General features: G+C 36.4%; 1 protein-coding gene across 6 annotated transcripts in view; it reads right to left on the reverse strand.

Annotated features, from left to right (window-relative positions):
* Positions 1–16,059, reverse strand: part of LOC6583660 (serine/threonine-protein kinase BRSK1) — a 93,271-nt gene extending 77,212 nt beyond the window's left edge. For 2 of the 6 annotated variants that reach the window (XM_044009403.1, XM_044009401.1), the window contains exon 1: positions 15,937–16,059. The gene's annotated coding sequence lies outside the window, so the exon portion shown is untranslated. Of the gene's footprint in view, positions 1–15,798; positions 15,878–15,936 lie in introns of those variants that run through there. The other 4 variants (XM_044009402.1, XM_044009404.1, XM_044009405.1 and 1 more) reach the window with 4 other exon arrangements.
* Positions 16,060–20,131: the final 4,072 nt, after the last annotated feature.

Raw genomic sequence — 20,131 nt, forward strand, 5'->3', positions numbered from 1 at the left:
ATATGTGTGTGTGTGTGTCGGTCATAAAAAATAAAAATTGTAATCAATATATATGATTAGTAATTTTGACATATTAAAAAATGTTCTCTTCTTTCTTCTTCCTTGTATTATTATGGTAATAATATTGACTTATTACCCAATATTTTAAGCAAACTTTATATCCAAACTCATTCTTCTGCAATTTCGGAGATCTATGTCCATATATATACATTTTTATACCCTGAACCCATTGAATATGGGAAATCAGGGTATAATGGTTTTGTTAAAAGTATGTAACAGGCAGAAGGGGGCGTGGCAGACCCCACAAAGTATATATATTCTTGATCAGGGTGACGAGCTGAGTCGATTTGGCCCTGTCCGTCTGTCTGTCCGTCCGTCCGTCCGTATGTATGAACGCGTCGATCTCAGAAGATATATGAGCTAAAGACTTGAAATTTTTTTTCCTAGGTCCGTGTATATCACGCGCATATCAAGTTTTTCTTTTTATATCGATAACTACTCCCGATATTTTATTATCGATTAAAAACCTTATCGAAAGCTAGTTATTTAATTATATCTCCTACACCTTTAGAGCTAGAGCTTGCAAATTTTAAATGTAGACTTATATGTATTTTATATAATTTCGATTTTTATTGTTATTTACCCCCCACCCCTGTATCCACCCCCTCACCGTCACCTTTGTACAAAACGTATTTCAAGTACTAGAGACTTGTGCTTTTGAATGTACATACATTTTCACTATATGATTACGCCCTGAAAGTTTCATTAAGATTGTACGTCTAAAAATTAAATTATTCAACAATTAAATTCTTATAATGTTGCCCACACTACAGCGCAGCCCAAGCGCAGTCGCTGCTTACTGCGCAGTTAGCAGAGCGCGTTCTAATACGTGCGTGTGTATGTATGTGTGTCGAAAAGAAGTGCAGACTGATTAGAATATCAGATTAGAGGGTTCAGGGTATATCCTAGTCGAGCAGTCTCGACTAGAGTCTTCTTACTTGTTTTTTTTAATCAGGGCGATGAGTGCGTCGGTCTTCATAAAATTGAAAGCCAACTTTAAATATAATCAATAACTTAATGGGCTTTAATAAATTTACGAATGTGAAATGCGTTTTATTTTTTGTGTTTTCTATCCAAGATAAAAAGGTATGGGGAAAAATTATTATATCCTAAATTTATAAAGCTAGATACTAGAAAATCTAAAGGGGAGGCCTTTACACGCCCTCACTCACATAAACTGTCATATTTATGTGCTTTGCGTTTTTTTTTAATTCATACTTTGTATCTTAATACATTAAAAAATCAAAATAGATCAATAGAATTTTTATTGAACTATACATTACTTTAAATAGAGCTCCCCTTGATGTTCAATACTTTCATTAGACTTGTTGGCATTGAATTAATGGGGCTTTGGAGCATTTGGATGTCAAAATTTCAATAATGGCCATTTCATGAAAATGGGAAATCAGGATATAATGGTTTTGTTGAAATGTATGTAACAGGCAGAAGGAGGTGTGGCAGACTCGATTTCAGAAGATATAAGAGACTTCAATATTAATAAACTCATTCACGAAAGTGAATTAGTATATTGGTTTTGTGCAATGTCCGTCCTGCTGTCCGTTTGTCCGTCCGTCCGTATGAACGCAATCTATTTCGGTGCTATTGAAGCTAGAGACTTGACTTTGGAACACATACTCGTGTATATCTCCGATTTATAACGTATTAAAATTTTCCCGATCCGCCCAATAGGGACGTGGCAAATCGGAAAATGCATTTTCCGATATGCCAGAAATCATATTAGTTGAAGAGCTAGAAAGCTGAAATTTGGTATCTAGGCCCGCGTCGGCCACCCAAGATCACAAGCTATAGCGGGTATATCTCCGCCCATTGGGGGCGTGGCAAACCGCAAAAATTGATATCTCCTAAAGTAAAATAACTAGAAGCTTCAAATTTAGATAGTTAAGTTACCAGTAACCTCCTCTTTCTACGACCCAAAAATAATTTGTACGCCTCTTTATTGGCTTAGCATATCGAAAAATACCCTGTAATTTTCACATTTTTCGAGGGTAAGCATTCAAACTTTGCAGTTAGGGTACCGTTATTACGTTCTAAGAACTGACCGTGGCAAATCGCGAAAAATTGTATTTTCTACAGTATTAGAGTGAAACTTGGCTACTAAATTGTTGATGGGATGTGAATGAGTATTCCGCACTAGGTAACGCCCGACTGCAAAGCTCTTACTTGTTTTTTAAATGTCCGTATATAAAGCGCGGATAACGAGTATATCACTAACAAGTAAGATTGCTCGACTAGGAGATACCCTGAACCCTCTAATCTGATATTCTTACCAGTCTGCACTTCATTTCGGCACAAATACATACACACGTACGTATTAGAACACGCTCTGCTAACTTGCAGTTAGCAGCGACTGCGCTGTAATGTGGGCAACATTATAAGAATTTATTTGTTGAATAATTTAATTTTCGAGACGAGGGCGTAATTATATGTACGTTCCAAAGCACACGTCTCTAGTACTTGAAATACGCCTTTTACAAAGGTGTGGGTCAGGGGGTGGATATAGGGGTGGGAGGTAAATTACAACAAAAATCGAAATTATATGTATAAAATACATCTACATTTAAAATTTGCAAGCTCTAGCTCTAAAAGTGTGGGAGATATAATTAAATAACTAGCTTTCGATAAGGTTTTTGATTGATAAGAAAATATCGTGAGGAGTTATCGATATTTAAAGAAAAACTTGATATGCGCGTGATATACACGGACCTAGGAAAAAATTTCAAGTTTCTTATATCTTATGAGATCGACGCGTTCATACATACGGATGGACGGACGGACGGACGGACAGACGGACAGGGCTATATCGACTCAGCTCGTCGTCCTGATCAAGAATATATATATTTTGTGGGGTCTGCGATGTTCTGCCTGTTACATACGTTTCACAAAACCATTATAAACTGATTTCCCATTTTCAATGGGTTCAGGGTATAAAAATGCCCATATAGTATGTCTGAAATTTCAATTTCGATGTATTTAAAAATATAAATAAAATACCAAACTCATTTAATAAAATATAAAAATATTTTGAAACAATTAAAAAAGTTAACATCAGTTGCACCGATCGGAATTCGAAGCACGACTTCTCGATCGATCGTCATGCAGCTAACACACTACGCCACCTCACTTCGCCAAGTGGTGCTGGCAAAACTCAAATAGATTCACTGCTGCAGCGCCATCTAGCAAAACTAAACCAAACTAACTGCTAATGTGATTCTAAGAATCTGCTAGAATAACCAAATTAAATTAAATTAACCTATTAAAAACGTACATTAAGTATGTATGTATGTCTGAAATTTCAATTTCGGTGTATTTAAAAATATAAATTAAATATAAAACTCATTTATGAAAATATAAAAATATTTTGAAACAATTAAAAAAAAAATTAACACCAACCGCTCCGATCGGGATTCGAACCGCGACTTCTCGATCACGCGTCATGCAGCTAACACACTAGGCCACCCCACTCCTGCTAGTGGCGCTGGCAAAACTCAAATAGATTCACTGCTGCTGCGCCATCTACCAAAACTAAACGAAAGAAGTTTGAATGTATGTGTGCACACGCATACGATGCTGTTGTAGCTGCTGCACGTGCGTTTGTTAATTGGCCAAATATTTGATGATTTTTAATTAATTTTTGACTGAACGGAATTTAATGAAACTTTCAGCATATGATCTACATATTATATTGAATATTTCAGAGATTAAAAAAATGAAAAATCATTCACAATTAGCTATAGTGGCATATGACTTGAACTTGAATGTTTTTACTCGATAAAAACATAACGGGATGATTTATCGAATTTTAAAAGCAAACTCGACGTCCGCGCTGTATATACGGTCATTTAAAAAAAAAATTCAAGTCTCTAGTTCTTATATCTTCGGAAATCGACGCGTTCATACATACGGACGGACGGACGGACAGACGGACAGACAGACGGACAGGGCCAAATCAACCCAGCTCGTCGCCCTGATCAAGAATATATATACTTTGTGGGGTCTGCCACGCCTCCTTCTGCCTGTTACATACTTTTAACAAAACCATTATACCCTGATTTCCCATTTTCAATGGGTTCAGGGTATAACAAGTAAGAACGTTGCAGTCGGGCGATACCGATTTCAGAAGACTCATTCACAGCCCAAACGCTATCAACCAGAGTATATAGTGAAATTTTCAAGTCTAGTGCGCAACAAAAAACACGGCTTGATGCCATTAAAATTGGAAAATCATCGATAGCTTTTGCATTCAAATTACATACATATATAATATATACAATTTTGATATATCCATATATTGGATACCGGCTTCAAGCTAACAGCAGATCAGCGCGATTTTCCTATGCATGTGCACACACTCATCGTCTATTCTATCCGTACAGACAGAAGCGCGCCTTTTCTTACATTCTTAGAATTTCGATTGATTTCTGGACTTTCTAGCCGTTACTGTAATTTTGTCTGATGACGCTCTCTTATTAAGCTATTCTATTTTAGCTGGTCAAGCAAAGCAGTGGTGCGAGTGATAAAGGCGACGCAAGTAATGTTAGAGTAGGGGAGGTTCGAACCTCTACTGTGTTATTTATTTATTTTTTTTTTCATACATATTTCGTTTTTTATAAAATAGATATTTTATTGGGAAGATGCGAGCTTGAATGAATGGCACTTAATACTTTTCATTTTCTTAGTCGAATAATTTTATAAGTTTAAATTTGTTTCTTCTTAAATAGCCCTCAAATACATATACGCAAATACATACATATGTATGTATATCTGTATATATGTAAGTCTGCACGCATAGCATCAAGCATTCCAGCCTTATACACGCGCTCATTTGTATGTGTGTATGTATGTACACATAAATGCGTACTCTAGCATATTCTAAGAATATCGCTGCGATTGATTTGTCTTTGCATTGTTTTTGAATTTCCAGCCGCTACACTGGCTTTTCTTTGCTATGTGGCGTCATAACAATAATGTGATTTCGTTTTAACTACTGTTGATCGAAACGACGCGCTGGTTCTGTAGGCTCAAGCGCCGACGATCTTTATTTTAGCTATTTTGACAAACATGCTGTTTGGGTTGTTTTGTGCGAGTTCAAATCCCGCGGAAAACAATTTTTGTAAATTGCAAATTTTTGTTATTTTAGCTTCTTATATATTTTTTTTAATTCATAAAAATGTTTCTTTTCGTATTATGAATATCTATTAAGCTTATTTATATGTACAAATGCATAAATAGATGGCTGACGCATATAAATGTCGCAATTCGGGCACTGTAAATGCCGATTGCCACGCCCCTAGTGGCCGTAGACTCCTAATTTTTTCTTAGATCGAGCAACCGGTAACCTAAACGAAAATTTGAATTCTTACGCTCAAAAAAATGTGAAAATTACATGGTATTTTTCGATATGCCACGCCCCTAAAGAGGCTTAAAAATTATTTTTTGAGCATCGATAGAGGAGGCTACCAGTAACTTAACTATCCAAATTTGAAGCTTCTAGCTCTTAAACTGTAGTAGATATAAACTTTTGCGGTTTGCCACGCCCCTTATGGACTTGGGTGATCAACCCGCGTATATATATACCAAATTTCAGAACTGTAGCATCAATAGTGCCTAAAATATAGCAGAATTCGAAAAATCACTATATATTCAGGTCCGATTTGCCACGCCCCTAGTGGGCGTAGATATATAGGATATATCCGCCAAAGCTTGTGATCTTGGGTGGTCGGACCTACATACCGAATTTCAGCTTTCTAGCTCTTCAACAAATATGATTTCTGGTATATCGGAAAATGCATTTTCCGATTTGCCACGCCCCTAGTGGGCGGATCGGGAAAACACCTTAAATCGGAGATATACACGAGTATGTGTTCCAAATTTCAAGTCTCTAGCTTTAATAGCGCCGAAATAGATTGCGTTCATACGGACAGACGGACGGACAGAAAGACGGACATTGCACAAAACCAATATACTGATTCACATTCGTGAATGAGTATAATTAATAAAAAAAAAAACAAGTAAGAAAGTTATAGTCGAGACTGCTCGACTACGAGATCCCCTGAACCCTTGGAGTAATAGCTATTTTAATAATTTTTCGCGTCTTTCAGCTTACACAAGAAACACGCACACATACACACATACACACACACACGCACGCACACACACACACACACACACATACACAAACAATTACATACATATACACACACAAGCATAAACACGCATGGGCGGCAGTGAGCGCTTACTATGAGAACTTAATTGCTTAATAACTTTTTTGTGGACGAAAGATCTTCATGAAACTTTCAGATTATGATTATAACATGGATATGCATGTAATTGCCAAAGCACAAGTCTCTAGTATTTGAAGTACGCTTTTTACAAAAGTGAGGGTGAGGGGGTGAATTTAAGGGTGGGGGGTAAATTTAAAAAAAACCGAAATTGTATAAATTGCATATAAGCATGCACTAAAAATTTGGAGACTCTAGCAATAAAGGTGTAGAAGATATAATTTTATAACTGGTTTTCGATAAGGTTTTTTATCGATAAAAAAGATCGGGATGAGTTATCGATTTATAATGATAAACTTGATATGCGCGCTGTAATTACGAACATTTAAAAAAAAATTTGAAGTCTCTAGCTCTTATATCTTCTGAAATCGACGCGTTCATACATACGGACAGACGGACGGACGGACAGACGGACAGACAGACGGACAGGGCCAAATCAACTCAGCTCGTCGCCCTGATCAAGAATATATATACTTTGTGGGGTCTGCCACGCCTCCTTCTGCCTGTTACATACATTTCAACAAAACCATTATACCTTGATTTCCCATTGAAAATGGGTTCAGGGTATAAAAACGATTCCTTAAATTTTTCTGCGATTGGTTAGCGATGGAAGATCAACAAGCTGGAGCCTACTATGATAAGAAGGTAATCGTAAATTACTGTTTTTGGACCGGTTCGATACGATCCTGATACAGTTTATGCTGCGGAGACCATACAACAGAGCAATACTCTAAGATAGGACGCACAAGCGAAGTGAATAAGCGCTTGGTAGTAAAAGGATCTTTAAATTCCTTACCCCAACGTTTAATAAAGCCAAGCACACTTTGGGCTTCATTAATGATGGTAGAAATATGAAGATTAAAGTTAAGTTTACAGTCAAAGAACACACCAAGATCTTTGACTGTAAAGATGCGTCGTAAGGAAATATTGCTAATTTTATAATCAACAATTAGAGGAACGGTACGACTGAAGGTCATTGTCATACACTTTGAGCAATTTAGGTCAAGCTGGTTTGCCGCACACCAAAGTTGAAATGCATTTAGGTCATCTTGATGGTGATGTCCATTTGCACTGGAGTATGGAAGGCAAAGTTTTACATCATCTGCATACATAAATATAGTAGAATACGAGATACAACTAGGAAGGTCATTTATAACAAGTAAGAAGAGTCTAGTCGAGACTGCTCGACTAGGAGATACCCTGAACCCTCCAATCTGATATTCTAATACGTGCGTGTGAATGTATGTATGCCGAAAAGAAGTGCAGAGTGATTAGTATATCAAATTAGAGGGTTCAGGGTATCTCCTAGTCGAGCAGTCTCGACTAGAGTCTTCTTACTTGTTGTTTAATAACTTTTTTTGTGGACATACGATCTTCATGAAACTATCAGATTATGATTACAGCACGGATATGCATGTATTTGTTAAAGCACAAGTCTCTAGTATTTGAAATACGCTTTTTACAAAAGTGATGGTGAGGGGGTGGATATAAGGGTAAGGGGTAAATTTTAACAAAAACCGAAATTGCATAAATTGCATATAAGCATACATAAAAAATTGTATGTAACAGGGAGAAGGAGGCATGGCAGACCCCACAAAGTATATATATTCTTGATCAGGGCGACGAGCTGAGTTGATTTGTCCCTGTCTGTCTGTCCGTCTGTTCGTCTTTCCGGTCGTCCATCTGTCCGTATCTTTGAACGCGTCGATTTCCGAAGATATAAGAGCTAGACTTCAATTTTTTTTTAAATGACCATATATACAGCGCGGATGTCGAGTTTGCTTTTAAAATTCGATAAATCATCCCGTTATGTTTTTATCGAATAAAAACATTCAAGTTCAAGTCAGATGCCACTACAGCTAATTCTGAATGATTTTTCATTTGTTGAAATTTCTTAAATATTCAATATAATATGTAGATCATATGCTGAAAGTTTCATTAAATTCCATTAAGTCAAAAATTAATTAAAAATCATCAAATATTTGGCCACTTAACAAACGCACGTGCAGCAGCTACAACAGCATCGTATACGTGTGCACACATACATTCAAACTTCTTCTAGAACATTCTTTGAATCACATCAGCTGTTAGTTTGGTTTAGTTTTGGTAGATGGCGCTGCAGCAGTGAATCTATTTTAATTTTGGCAGCGCAGCTTCCTAAAGTGAGGTGGCGTAGTGTGTTAGAGGCATAACGCTCGATCGAGAAGTCGCGGTTCGAATTCGGATCAGTGCAACTGATGTTAATTTTTTTAATTGTTCCAAATTATTTTTTTGTTTTCATGAATGAGTTTTCTATTTAATTTATATTTTTAAATACACCGAAATTTAAATTTTAACCATACAAAATGTGCGTTTTGGTATTTTCTAGTTTGGTTATTCTAGCAGATTCTTAGAATCACATCAGCAGTTAGTTTGGTTTAGTTTTGCAGCAGTGAATCTATTTCACTTTTGCCAAAACGGCTTCCTAAAGTGAGGTGGCGTAGTGAGTAGCTGCGTGACACTCGATCGAAAAGTCGCGGGTTCGAATCCCGAGCGGTGCAACTTATGTTAATTTTTTTAATTGGCTCAAAATATTATTATATTTTTTTAAGTGAGTTTTCTATTTCATTTATATTTTTAAATACATTGAAATTGAAATTTTAGCCATAGTAAATGGGCATTTTTATTAGTTGGGTTCAGGGTAGTATCTAGTCGAGCAATCTCGACTAGAGTTTTTTATACTCATTCACGAAAGTGAATCAGTATATTGGTTTTGTGCAATGTCCGTCTTGCTGTCCGTCCGTCTGTCCGTCTGTCCGTCTGTCCGTCCGTCCGTCTGTCCGTCTGTCCGTATGAACGCAATCTATTTCGGCGCTATTGAAGCTAGAGACTTGAAATTTGGAACACATACTCGTGTATATCTCCGATTTATAAAGTGTTAAAATTTTCCCGATCCGCCCACTAGGGGCGTGGCAAATCGGAAAATGCATTTTCCGATATACCAGAAATCATGTTTGTTGAAGAGCTAGAAAGCTGAAATTTGGTATGTAGGTCCGCGTTGACCACCCAAGATCACGAGCTATGGCGGATATATCTACGCCCATTGGGGGCGTGGCAAATCGGATAAAACTGTATCTCCTAAAGTTGTAAACCTAGAATGCTGAAATTTTGCACGTCAGCTAATGGTATGATTCTATAAAGTCTAAAGATAAATTATAAGTCTACGCCCTTTGGGGGCGTGGCAAATCGGAACCTATATAGTGATTGATATAGTGATTTTTTAAATTCTCCTATATTTTGGACACTATTGATGGCAGAGACCTCAAATTTTGTATATATACTCGGACTGATGACCCAAGACCAAAAAGTTTTGTCGGATATATGTCCGCCCACAGGGGGCGTGGCAAACCGCAAAAGTTTATATCTCCTAAAGTATAATAGCTAGAAGCTTCAAATTTGGATAATTGAGTTACTGGTAGCCTCCTCTATCGATTCCGCAAAAATAATTTTTACGCCTCTTTAGGGGCGTGGCATATCGAAAAATACCCTGTAATTTTCACATTTTTTTAGGGTAAGCATTCAAACTTTGCAGTTAGGGTACCGTTATCTCTTTCTAAAAACTGACCAAAAATGAGGTGTCTACGCCCAGTTGGGGCGTGGCAAATCGGAAAAACATGTATATTCTACAGTATTAGAACGAAACTTAACTACTAAATTGTTGATGGGATGTGAATGAGTATTCCGCAGTCGGTAACGCCCGACTGCAACGTTCTTACTTGTTGTATATGTATATGTTGATTACAACCATCATTTGTATAAATTAAGTTTCTCTAATATTTATAATTCTCTGCCTCCCACGCTCTAATTCCTACACATACAGAAAAGTAAATTCATACATTAGGTAAATTCTATAATTTGGAAAAATATTACAACTTTTAAGAGTATAAAAATGTACAAAGATACTATGACTGAATGTAAGAAATGAAAAAAGTCTAAATAGGCGCTAGCAGTAAAGTGTTGACAGCCCCGTGTTTCAATTTAAGAGATTACTCAATCCACGCAGACTCAAGGATAAAATAGCGAAAACGAGGAAACCGAGAAGAAAAGAGAGTCACACACTCGCAAGAGCGCAGAGTTTGGTGTGACAGAGTTTATTTGGGGTTGTTTTTAATGTTTTTAATGACATTTGTTCGACTGCCCAACCTGCCGGTAAACTGTTTTGTCCTGGAATACTGAATTTTTATTTATTTTTTTTAACAACAATAAAGCCCAAGCTAAGTTGGATAGAATCAAAAAGTAAAAAAATTAGCCAAACATTTGCATTTGTGTACTACCTAAAGCATATCTTTAGAATTAACAAGTAAGAAAGCTCTAGTCGAGAGTGCCCGACTACCCTGAACCCTTCGAGCAATAGCTGTTTCAATCATTTGTCGCGTCTTTCTGCTTACACAAGACACACACACACACACACTGGCATATACACACACATCATACGCACACACACACACACAAACACATACGTACACGCACACACACAGAGATACGGACGCACGCATAAACACGCATTGGCTGCAGTGGTGGCTGACTAAGGGAACTTAATTGTTCAATAACTTTTTTTGTGAATGTAGTTTCTTCATGAAACTTTCAGATTATGATTATATCATGGATATGTATGTACTTGCCAAAGCAAGTATTTGAAATACGCCTTTTACAAATGGGATGGTGAGGGGGTGAATTAGGGGTGGGGGGTGAATTTTGACAAAAACCGAAATTGTATAAAATGCATATAAGTATACATAACAAATTTGGAGATCCTAGCTTTAAAGATGTAGGAGATATAAATTTATTACTGGTTTTCGATAATGTTTTTGATCGATAACAAAATAACGGGGCAATTTATCGATATTTAAAGTAAAACTCGATATGCGCGTGCTACACACGGACCTGGGAAAAAAAAATTTGAAGTCTCTAGCTCTTATATCTTTTGAGAACGACGCGTTCAAACATACGGACAGACGGACGGGTGGACAGACGGACAGGGCTAAATCAACTCAGCTCGTCGCCCTGATCAAGAATATATATACTGTATGGGGTCTGCCACGCCTCCTTCTGCCTGTTACATACATTTAACAAAACCATTATACCCTGATTTCCCATTGAAAATGGGTTCAGGGTATAAAAATTTGTAACCTTATTAACGAAAGCAAAATGAGTATATGGGTTTGTGCAATGTCCTCCTTGCTGTCCGTGCTCATTTCACCTACACAGTAAATTAGTGTCATGGCTAAAACCTGAATCAAACATTTTCATAAAATTACATTTTGATTCTTGGTCCATATTATAGACCCGCAGAACGAGTTTTTTCCATGTAACGAATTTGTCAATATGCTTTAGCTACTTGGTAGTGGAAGTACTACCCAATATCGAAAAGATAGAATGGATATATTTGCTCATTAGAGTCCTGACAAATCAACAACAAACTGTATCTTCTAGAATACAGATAAAAACTCGAGAAGCAAAAAACTCTAGTCGAAAATTATCCATTTTCCCAATACATATGCGTAGATTCAGGTCTCTAACATCAATAAAGCAGAAATTAAATAGAAGCTTGATATTTAGATCCGATTTACCATATATAGTTTTTTCATAGATATTTAAAGAAAATTAAGTTTACGAAATTTTTGCTATCTTGCTTTATAGCAAATTAAGTATTACCCGTTTTGCCACGCCCCCAATAGATATATCCGCCACACCTTAGATCGACGTGTTCATGGATAATTCGTCTCAGTTCGTCGCCCTGATGAAGAATATATATACTTTGTGGGGTCGGCAACGCCTCCTCCTGCCCTTTACATACATTTAACAAAAACATTATAACCTGATGAAAAAAAAATTAAGATAGAATTAGCTTTCTAGCTCTAAAACAGAAGATGCAGTTTTGCCACACCCCTAACGGACGTAGATATAGAAGCCCTATCTGTTTTATTTCAGGTGATCAACGTGTACATTCCAAATTGCAGCTTTCTAGCTTTTCAACTAATGTATTTATGGAATAACGGAAAATGCATTTTCCACGCCTCTAAAATTTAAGACGGTATAGACGAGAATATAATCCAAATTTCAAACCAAGCGTATAGAGTTGAACAAAATTTCGTTCATACAGACGGTCGGTCAGACGGACGGATGGACAGCAAAAATTGAACAAAATCAATATACGCGCTTCACTACAATGAGTTCAAAAATGATAGTATTTGCTATTCTTAGCATATATTTTCTTTGAAACCCGAATGCTAACAAATTAACTTTCTGTTGATGCACAGTGAAAAATTTAGTTTTTTTATATGAAGTTACAAAAATATATACAAAACAAGTAAGAAGACTATAGTCGAGACTGCTCGACTAAGAGATACCCTGAACCCTCTAATCTGATATTCTAATCACTCTGCACTTCTTTTCGGCACACGTACATACACATCCACGTATTAGAACGCGCTCTGCTAACTGCGCTTGTGCTGCGCTGCAGTGTGGCCAACATTATAAGGATTTATTTGTTGAATATTTTAATTTCTAGACGTACAATCTTAATGAAACTTTCAGAACATAATCATAATATTTAAATGTATGTACATTCCAAAGCACAAGTCTCTAGTACTTGAAATACGCCTTTTACGAAGGTGAGGGTGAGGGGGTGGATATAGGGGTGGGGGGTAAATTACAACAAAAATCGAAATTATATAAAATGCATATAAGTCTACATATAAAATTTGGAAGCTCTAGCTCTAAAGGTGTAGGAGGTATAATTAAATAACTAGCATTCGATAAGGTTTTTGATCGATAATAAATTATCGGGAGTAGTTATCGATATAAAAAGAAAAACTTGATATGCGCGTGATATACACGGACCTAGGAAAAAAAATTTCAAGTCTCTAGCTCTTATATCTTCGGAAATCGACGCGTTCATACATACGGACGGACGGACGGACGGATGGACGGACGGACGGACGGACAGACAGACGGACAGGGCCAAATCGACTTAGCTCGTCGCCCTGATCAAGAATATATATACTTTGTGGGGTCTGCCACGCCTCCTTCTGTCTGTTACATACTTTTAACAAAACCATTATACCCTGATTTCCCATTTTCAATGGGTTCAGGGTATAACAAATATGATTTTCTTCTTATTGTTTACATTAAAATGCGGACAGAAGCTTTATGATTTTCTTCAATGCTTGTATATGTACAATCTATGTATAAGTATCGATTTTCACGCTTCTACACTTTTAGCTGATTCGTAGACGTAAGGTCTTCCTTAGAAATTCTTCCTTTCAGAAATTAATTATTTTAAAGCGCAACTTTCGTTTTATATGTGGCAAACTAGTTTTTTTTTATACCCTGAACCCATTTTCAATGGGAAATCAGGGTATAATGGTTTTGTTGAAATGTATGTAACAGGCAGAAGGAGGCGTGGCAGACCCCACAAAGTATATATATTCTTGATCAGGGCGACGAGATGAGTTGATTTGGCCCTGTCCGTCTGTCTGTCCGTCTGTCCGTCTGTCCGTCTGTACGTCCGTCCGTCTGTCCGTCTGTCCGTATGTATGAACGCGTCGATTTCAGAAGATATAAGAGCTAGAGACTTCAAATTTTTTTTAAATGTTCGTAATTACAGCGCGCATATCAAGTTTATCATTAAAAATCGATAACTCATCCCGATATTTTTTTATCGATAAAAAACCTTATCGAAAACCAGTTATAAAATTATATCTTCTACACCTTTATTGCTAGAGTCTCCAAATTTTTAATGTATGTTTATATGCAATTTATACAATTTCGGTTTTTGTTAAAATTTACCCCCCACCTTTAAATTCACCCCCTCACCCTCACTTTTGTAAAAAGCGTATTTCAAATACTAGAGACTTGTGCTTTAGCAATTACATGCATATCCATGTCATAATCATAATCTGAAAGTTTCATGAAGATCGTACGTCCACAAAAAAGTTATTAAGCAATTAAGTTCTCAGAGTAAGCGCTCACTGTCGCCCATGCGTCTTTATGCTTGTGTGTGTATATGTATGTAATTGTTTGTGTATGTGTGTGTGTGTGTGTGTGTGTGTGTGTATGTGTGTATGTATGTGTGTGTATGTATGCCTGTGTGTGTGTGTGTGCGTGTGTGTGTGTGTGTGTGTGCGTGTTTCTTGTGTAAGCTGAAAGACGCGAAAAATTATTGAAATAGCTATTACTCCAAGGGTTCAGGGGATCTCGTAGTCGAGTAGTCTCGACTAGAGCTTTCTTACTTGTTTTTAAATATTATTTATGATGTAGTAAACAAATAAAAAAGTTGAAAGATAGATGATAATTAAAAAGTTTCCATGGTATCAGATTTTGGATAAATTTAATGTTGTGCACCGCAACAATTGAAAATCAATAAGCATATAATAGAAACAAGTAAGAAAGCTCTAGTCGAGACTGCTCGACTTCGAGATCCCCTGAACCCTTCGAACAACTGATATTTCAATAATTATTCGCACATGCACACACACAGACATATGCACGCACACATAAACACGCATTGGCTGCAATGGTGACTTAGTATGGGAAATTAATTGATCAATAACTTTTCTTGTCGATGGACGATCTTCATGAAACTTTCAGATTATGATTACATAGACATGCCAAAGCACAAGTCTCTACTATTTGAAATTCGCCATTTACAAATATGTAGGTGAGGGGGTGAATAGAGGGGTGGGGAGTAAATTTTGACAAAATCGAAATTCCATAAAGTACATATGAATCTATATTTAAAATTTGGCGACTCTAGCTTTGAAGATGTAGCACATTAAATTTATTACTGGTTTTCGATCATGTTTTTAATCGATAACAAAATAACGAGGCCAGTTATTGATTTTTAAAGCAAATTTCGATATGCGCGTGATATACATGACCCTAGGAAAAAAATTTCAAGTCCTTAGCTCATATATCTTCTGAGATCGACGCGTTCATACATACGGACGGACGGACAGGCAGAAGAACAGGGTTAAATCAACTCAGCTCGTCGCCGTGATCAAGAATATATATATACTTTATGGTGGGTCTCCTGCCTGTTACATACTTTTAACAAAAACCTTATACCCTGATTTCCCATTTTCAACGGTTCAGGGTATAACAAAGGTTTTAGATTACAAAGGGTGCTTGCTATAAACATTTTATAACAACAACTTCACTACTCACATTCATGCTTAATGTAGTATCATTAAAATTCTTTGCTATCGTGTGTGTGCAAAATTTTAAAAACTCTTGCTACCAACAAATCATTTTCGGAACCTATACTCTGTTGTATACATATACATAATGCTGAGCAAAATAAATTATTTATTTATTTAAAGTTGGGGAAGTATTAGATATTATATTCATTTTATTATTTCACTTGTTATACTTGCAACGTTATTATGTAATTCCTTACGATTTTGTTTGTAATTCCGTTACATTTAGCGCAAATTTCTTTTCTATTTTTACAAATTTTCTATCGCAAAAACGCACTAACATGCAAACACACAATGAACTGTCATTTATATATATATATATATATATATAAAGTTACCGTTGTACTTCTTCCTGTTTACCGTCCATTTATTAATTGAAACACACATACGGCTGAGCCAAACTACGTCGACTAACTAACTGACAGGACGGTCAGCGTTCATTGTGAAAAAGACACTTTTAAATATTTGTAACAGTAATGCCTTAAAGTTGTATTTGAAAAACAGAAAGAGAGAAAACATGGAGTCATTTAAGTAGAAGAGAAGGTACTAAAGATGTCTTCTCTTCGTATGTATATACGTATTAAAGTAGTGGTTGAATTTCTTGTTTATCGTTTATAAAAAATTGAGGGTTGTTTACAGGGTGCACATATATTTGAATCAATCTGTGACTAGTTTTACTACGCATGCGTTGATCCAATAAAGAAACAAAAAAAAGATAAATTAAGCCATACATTAGTGCATATTATAATCATTAACAAACTGAAATGAGTGTAAGGCTTTTATTCAATGTCCGTCTTGCTGTCCGTCCATCTGTCCGTCTTTTCAAAACATTTCAATGCTTTTGAAGAAAAAATTTAAATGTAATACTTCAGTTTCTATTAAAGCCTTATTGACGGAAGAATCAAATCTGTGAGAAACTTCGAATAGTATAGGTATGCATATATAAGTAACGATATTTCCAGTTTTAAATTCTTAACCTCAAAATTCAAATGCATATCGAAAAATAACCTGTAATTTACACATATTTTGAGCGGAAGCATCAAAATTTTGCAGTTACGTTACCTTCAGCTCGTTCTAACATCGGAAAAAATATTTTGTGTCTACGGTTTGTAGAAAAACAGCTTTTGGGAGATTAATTAAGTATATTAAAAATGGGAAATCAGAGTATAATGGTTTTGTTCAATTGTATGTAACAGGCAGAAGGATGTACCTTGGCTAGCCTAGGAACATCCAAATTTTTTACAGCTCTCGACTTAACTTCGGGCTTTCACCAGATACTTCTGAAAGAGTCGGATACGGCCAAGACGGCGTTTTCAACACTGAATGGAAAATACGAATTCCTTCGCCTTCCTTTTGGATTAAAAAACGTCCCCGCAATTTTCCAAAAGATGATTGACGACGTGTTAAGGCTATATATTTGTAAAATCTGTTACGTTTACATAGATGATATTTAATCTTCAGCAAGGATTATAAAAACAAGTAAGAAAACTCTAGTCGAGAGTGCTCGACTAGATACTACCCTGAACCCAACTAATAAAAATGCCCATTTACTATGTCTAAAATTTCAATTTCGATGTATTTAAAAATATAAATTAAATAGAAAACTCATTTATGAAAATATAAAAATATTTTGAAACAATTAAAAAAATTAACATTAGTTGCACCGATCGAGATTCGAACCGCGACTTCTCAATCGAGCGTTATGCAGCTAACACACTACGCCACCTCACTTCTGAAAGTGGCGCTGGCAAAACTCAAATAGATTCACTGCTGCAGCGCCATCTAGCAAAACAAAACCAAACTAACTGCTGATGTGATTCTAAGAATCTGCTAGAATAACCAAACTAGAAAATACCAAAACGCACATTTAGTATGGTTAAAATTTAAATTTCGGTGTATTAAAAAATATAAATTAAATAGAAAACTCATTCATGAAAATATAAAAATATTTTGAAACAATTAAAAAAATTAACATCAGTTGCACTGATCTGAATTCGAACCGCGACTTCTCGATCGAGCGTTTCGCCTCTAACACACTACGCCACCTCACTTTAGGAAGCTGCGCTGCCAAAATTAAAATAGATTCACTGCTGCAGCGCCATCTACCAAAACTAAACCAAACTAACAGCTGATGTGATTCAAAGAATGTTCTAGAAGAAGTTTGAATGTATGTGTGCACACGTATACGATGCTTTGATGATTTTTAATTAATTTTTGACTTAATGGAATTTAATGAAACTTTCAGCATATGATCTACATATTATATTGAATATTTGAGAAATTTCAAAAAATGAAAAATCATTCACAATTAACTATAGTGGCATTTGACTTGAACTTGAATGTTTTTATTCGATAAAAACATAACGGGATGCTTTATCGAATTTTAAAAGCTAACTCGACATCCGCGCTGTATATACGGTCATTTAAATGTTTTAAATTGAAGTCTCTAGCTCGTATATCTTCGGAAATCGACGCGTTCAAACATACGGACAGTCGGACAGACAGACCGACGGACAGGGCCAAATCAACTCAGCTCGTCGCCCTTATCAAGAATATAGATATGTCGGATATTTCAGCAGATTAGATAATTTTGTGGAGTGCAGCGTGTTCCTGCACTGTTGCCCTCCTTCCTCTTGCTAATCAACTGTCTGAATTTCACTAGCACGTTCGATTACATACATCGTAACCAACTGCCCACCTCGTCGGGACCACACTCGATATTAGTGTTAATTAACATCTCACTCTATCAATATTACCCATACTATGCGGCCATTCTGATGTTCACACGTCCTCGTGTGTTACAAACTAAAGACTAATAAGATAAACTAAACAGCAATATGCATAGCTCAACTTAAAAAACAAATAAATCCAAACCTATTATTTATTTATTTATTTATTTCTTAAAGCTATTGACAACAAGTAAGAAAGCTCTAGTCGAGACTGCTCGACTACGAGATCCCCTGAACCCTTGGAGCAATAGATATTTCAATACTTTTTCGCGACTTTCAGCTTACACAAGAAACACGCACACACACACACACACACGCACGTACGCACACACAGGCATACATACACACACACGCATACAGACACACATACACACACACACGCATACATACACAAACGCATACACACACACACATACACATACAAGCAACCACGCATAAACACGCATGGGCTGCAGTGTGCGCTTTTTTTATGGACGTACGATCTTCATGAAACTTTTAGATTATGATTATAACATGAATATGCATGTAATTGCCAAAGCACAACTCTCTAGTATTTGAAATACGCTTTTTACAAAAGTGACGGTGAGGGGGTGAATTTAGAGGTGGGGGTAAATTTTAACAAAAACCGAAATTGTATAACGGACAGACGGACAGACAGACGGACAGGGCCAAATCAACTCAGCTCGTCACCCTGATCAAGAATATATATACTTTGTGGGGTCTGCCACGCCTCTTTCTCCCTGTTACATACATTTCAACAAACCCATTATACCCTGATTTCCCATTGAAAATGGGTTCAGGGTATAAAAACGAGAGTCAATTTTAATTTAAACAAGTAAGAAAGCTCTAGTCGAGACTACTCGACTACGAGATCCCCTGAACCCTTGGAGTAATAGCTATTTCAATAATTTTTCGCGTCTTTCAGCTTACACAAGAAACACGCACACACACACACACACACACACACACACACACACACACACACACACACACACACACACACACACACACACACGCACGCACGCACAGACACACACATACACAAACAATTACATACATATACACACACACAAGCATAAACACGCATGGGCGGCAGTGAGCGCTTACTATGAGAAATTAATTGCTTAATAACTTTTTTTGTGGACGTACGATCTTCATGGAACCTTTAGATTATGATAACAACATAGATATGCATGTATTTGCCAAAGCAGTATTTGAAATACGCTTTTTGCAAAAGTGAGGGTGAGGGGGTGAATTTAGAGGTGGGGGGTAAATTTTAACAAAAACCGAAATTTTATAAATTGCATATAAGCATACATTAAAAATTTGGAGACTCTAGCAATAAAGGTGTAGGAGATATAATTTTATAACTGGTTTTCGATAAGGTTTTTTATCGATAAAAAAAGATCGGGATGAGTTATCGATTTTTAATGATAAGCTTGATATGCGCGCTGTAATTACGGACATTTAAAAAAAAAATTGAAGTCTCTAGCTCTTATATCTTCTGAAATCGACGCGTTCATACATACGGACGGACGGACGGACGGACGGACAGACAGACGGACAGGGCCAAATCGACTTAGCTCGTCGCCCTGATCAAGAATATATATACTTTGTGGGGTCTGCCACGCCTCCTTCTGCCTGTTACATACTTTTAACAAAACCATTATACCCTGATTTCCCATTTTCAATGGGTTCAAGGTATAAAAAAAAATAAATAAATAAAATGAAAGGAGTTAAAAAAACAATAAAAAACAAGTAAGAAAGCTCTAGTCGAGACTACTCGACTAAGAGATCCCCTGAA

This window comes from Drosophila mojavensis, unplaced genomic scaffold, assembly GCF_018153725.1.
Source record: "Drosophila mojavensis isolate 15081-1352.22 unplaced genomic scaffold, ASM1815372v1 contig_74, whole genome shotgun sequence".
NCBI classification, from domain to species: Eukaryota; Metazoa; Arthropoda; class Insecta; order Diptera; family Drosophilidae; genus Drosophila; species Drosophila mojavensis.